Consider the following 4,753-nt stretch of genomic DNA (forward strand, 5'->3'; position numbering starts at 1 on the left):
GCTGGGAATTTTAGCATGTAGATGGGAGGCTGCTACTAGTATGTGGGAGGTGGTTACTAATACACACATCTTTCAGGAACATTCACTATGAATGCTAATGTAACAGAAAAAGAAATCCTCCCTCACGCTAGTGAAAACTTTGCTTTGTGCCACAATGAAGTTGGCCTAAGCAAATCTATGAAGTCTGCTAGGAAGGTAAGTTACTAACACAGATGCTCAGAATTAAAGGAAACGTACACATCTACTCCACTAAACAAGACTTTATGATGGTTACTTACCCTTGTGGTCAATAGTTCTACAGTGCTACTGCATTTCATTAGTTTGAGGCATTTGAATTGCCATTGATCCCGCTTTTAAATTTCACTGTAACCCAACCCCAGACGAGTTTGCAAAAATAAAAATCTGTCACAGCAAATCAAAACAGACTAATTTCTTGACAGAAAGGGACAATTAAATCCTAGTATTAATTCAGATGTTCAGAATGCAATACTAGAAGCCCTCGGGAAGTGTATTGAGCTGTTTCTGTGTTTGAGAACAGGCATCAAATTAGCCATTCCAAAAAGGGTCTGGCTCCAACTTCTTGAGCTATTATCCTTGAGAACAGAGTTCAGCTTCTAAGGATCATAGGGTTTATTTCCCCCTTGATAAATGGAAGTATTGGGGTGAAGTACAGAGAATTGCTGTGTTTGACTTTCAAATTAGAGATACTGGAAATTCACTTCAATTGATGAAACAGCCCAACTCCAAATTAACAGAACTGTCATCAGGAATCATCAAAATCAAGACTTGATTGATACGGTATCTCCAACAGAGCTTATTAACTTTCACTTGGCACTGGATGCAGGCTGGCTTTGTGTTTTTTAGGCAGTGCTCTGACAGAAGGTATTTAGTTCCACAGAAACAGAACACCCCTGTAATCTGCTCTGAGTGGTTAGTATGCCTGACTAGACTCAAAACAACCTCTTGTCGAACCACTCGGACGCATCCGAACCACAGATTGTATCGCTCCCAACACAAGAGCTACAATTGCTGAGACACCGAGATTGGCCGTCCTTAAAGTTGACCGCACAGTTATCAAGTTGAGCTCTGCACAGAAGTGGTGAAACTACTTCTAGACTAGAGATGACCCTTGTGCATGTGGATTTGGCATGATCACCCTGAACTCTGTCCAAGCAAAAGGCTCTTTTCAACCTGAATGGGAGACATTCTCTGCTTGGGACTATCTTTACTTTTCTTGCCATTGTTAGTCCACAAACTTTGATAGACTGCATTTGTATCACCAAGATCTTGGGTTTTTTTCACAGAAATTTCAACTTGGTTTAATCTTTTAGAAAGATTAAGGCTGAAACAAAGGGGGCAGGGGGAGGCTAGCATTGGTATTTCAGCAAAGAGTTTCTAAACATCACTCACTACATTTACAGAAGGCTGCTTTTGCCCTAACATCTTAAGTTTTTGTTGCATGCTGCTCCATCAAGCATAGTCCCTTTGTAGAGAAAAGGAAAGAAAGAGTGAAGAGAATGCGTGTAGGGCAGGTGTAACATCCCTGACAAAGGGCAGCTAAATGTGATGCAAGTGAGCATGATGCATATGAAGCAGCGATGACTGCCTAATCCTATTTTCATTTTCCTGTCTACTATTACCACCAGCCATGAAACTAATGGCTTATTCTCACAGAACAGGTGATCTGTGCTAGTATCTAGCCTGAGACCCAAGGAGTGAGTTAAAACCAATAGCAAAATAAAAGATATATACAATAGGCTTCCGGATTTCAAAGCACGAAGAAGTTCAGCACAAGAAGCAGGAGCTCCACAGCACAAAAATAACTTTTATACCCTTTATTTGAGAACACTTTCCTAACTGTGCTAGAAACGAAGCAAGTAGTATTAAATATCTAAAAACCATTTTGTTTTAAATAAGCTAAATCTGATGCTTAAGCCCATTTGATGACAGAGAATTCCTTTTTATTTAATGGTGCTCACTGGTGTCACCAAAATACAAAACAGAGAAGAGGGGGGGAAAACCCCACAAGATTAGACCATTAGTAATTGGGAGTTCTATAGACTCTCACTCTGAGTAACAGTCCTATTCTTTCCTACGAAAAAGAGACTCCTACGACCATGATTCCTCCAGAAAGCATGCCTCACCTAAGACAGCGAGCGCTTCCATCACGCAAATGACTCTGGGACAGGACAGAGAAAAAACCCACAGTTTTTCCACTTCAAATTTCTATCCCAAAAAGCAGCCAGAGTCAGTTACTTAGCCATAACTCAAACGTCCATTAACGATAACTCTTAGGAGTGAAAAGAAATACTTTTTATGAAAGATTAAGAGTGAAAAGAACACTGTCGTAAGTTGAAAATTCAGTAACTGGTATGTAACAGCATCTGAAGTTGCCCAATGACCTTCCTTCAGAAATGGAATATATATTTTCATGATACCTTCAACAGACCCTCAGAGAGAAGAGTTTCTAGGTAAAACTGACTTTTTCTGCTTCAGAAAAACAATGTATTCAAGTACATCTTGAAAAACTGTATTTACTGTGCAATGTAATCACTTGCCCTCTTGAGAGGGCTTAACCAGGTAACTATGCAATTTGTGGGTTTATTCCTTTATTCTTTATTTCAAGGGTTTAACTGAGGCCTGACAAAGATTACCAAATGTTAACCTATGGTCTTATCTGAATTAAATCATAAACTAAAAAGAATTCGTATATGCAGATCACAAACAAATTGGTATTTTTCCAGAAGATGACTTCAAAGTCCTTAGATAATGTTATGTGCCTTAAATACTTTCATGAAGTCTGCCAGTCATTTCAGTAGCAGAGAACATTTATTCCCAGTATACAACCTAAGAATTCACTTTTACACACAGAGTGTGGAAGGCCTCCCTCAACAAAATTTCTAAGTTCCAGTACCCTCATCCAATATTTTTCCTTATGCATTACACTAGAAAATTTGAAATCCAAATGTACAAGTATGCAGCACTATTAACAGCATCTACAAATCTAAGAACTAGTGAACTCTGAAACCATTGCTCCTTATTTCATTAGTTTGCACGAATGCTTAAAGAGCATAACTAAGTCAAAATAAAACAAGCAGTTCTGCCAGTGGTGACACCAATAAAACTGTTTACCTGCAGTTTTTGATTTGTATCATCAAGTTAGATATATCTACAGCCTTTTCTTCCATCAATGTCTTAATGTAGTTACTCCTCAAGCTGCAGTCCTAATTTTATAAACCTTGCAGGAATACTGTTTTTGAGACTTGCACTTGTATCAAATTGAGCTTCAACTGCTAATATAATTAGCAGCAGTGGTTATAGGAAGGTTTCTCCAACATGTATATTCTAATCATTTTTAATGTGAACTTTTTAAAATAAACCGTTCTGATTAGAAGAACCGGCACAGTAGCTTTTAAAGAGTTTAATCGCATAAAGAACAGGCAAAACTTGGGATAGTCGCTATATATATATTTCATATATAAAAGCAAACCAGCAAAATTTTGGAATAAAATCCATTACACTTTTTATTGTTTGTTATTGTATTTCTGCACCAAAAAAAAATCAGAGAATTCCCTTAAGTCTGCTTCACCTTTGCTTTTACACAGTATTGAAGGGTTCCTCCCTAACAAGCATTACTTCTGTGGGAAGAGCCATAACCAGAGAACCCTTAATGCAAGCTCGAACACACCTCACACAGTGTATGATGCTGTAAAGCCAGTTACAGCATCCAAGTAACACCTATTGCACAAAGCGACTTGGGAACACTGTTGCAACTTGGACAGGTCTGAAGTATTCTGAGGACAGCTCTTGCCTCCAAAGAGGAGCTCCAAAAATAATAATAAAAAACAACCCCAAAACAAAACGAGGCACCATACAGAGCTAAAAAAGAAAAAAAAAATAAAGAGCAGCTGTAAATTCACTTGCACCTAAAAGGACTAACTTCTGGATTATGCCAAACTCCCATGGTAATAAAGGACATCTGCAAGCGCTACTACTCACCCCTTAAAAGCAAATTTAACCAAACAGTAAACTACCACTTCTCTGCATAGACCATACCTTAGGGATTTATAGCTAAGTTAAAAGAGCTGATTCTAGGACCCTGATTCTTTCAACCGCCTAACTAATTTGCAGTCCTGTCCAAATTCACTACTTTGTGATCCACCCGAGAGGACCTGGGTATGGTTCCCCTTCCTTCCCCCCGCCAAGCCACGGACCCATACAACTTCCAATGGGTACTATTCATGAACTGTTTCAACAGTATGTTCTTCTGAAGGCTTCCATCTAGAGACTCACTTCCACTGTCTTGACTAGACAGTCGAAATATTGCTCTCATAGACATCGATATCTACCTACTTAAAAGTCAAAAAGGTGCGTGAGTGTCACCTGACCACTTCCTTTGTATTAGTCTGCCCATTTCCTTACGCCTGACCTGTTTTTTTAGACCGAGGAAGCCATAGGTTTTGCCTTTTGTTCATAAGCACACGCATCACCCTGGGAGATGCTAAAAGGAAACAAAACTCAAGGCAACGGGTAACTCTGAGAGTACAAAAGCAACGTCTCAAAAAAGCAACATCAAGGCTGAAGACGGTTTGCATTTCTGGTGACTCAGAAGATCGCCTTAAGCCAACCGAGAGAGAGCGCGGTTGTCAGAGCCATCATTTCCTTATCACTCGGACTTGTGGCTCCCATGTTTTGGTAGCTTGGGGTGCTACAGCCAGCTGCCAAGATTCCTTGCAGACCAGCGCGGGCCTCT

The sequence above is a fragment of the Egretta garzetta genome, unplaced genomic scaffold, assembly GCF_000687185.1.
Source record: "Egretta garzetta isolate BGI_Z169 unplaced genomic scaffold, ASM68718v1 scaffold283, whole genome shotgun sequence".
NCBI lineage: Eukaryota > Metazoa > Chordata > Aves > Pelecaniformes > Ardeidae > Egretta > Egretta garzetta.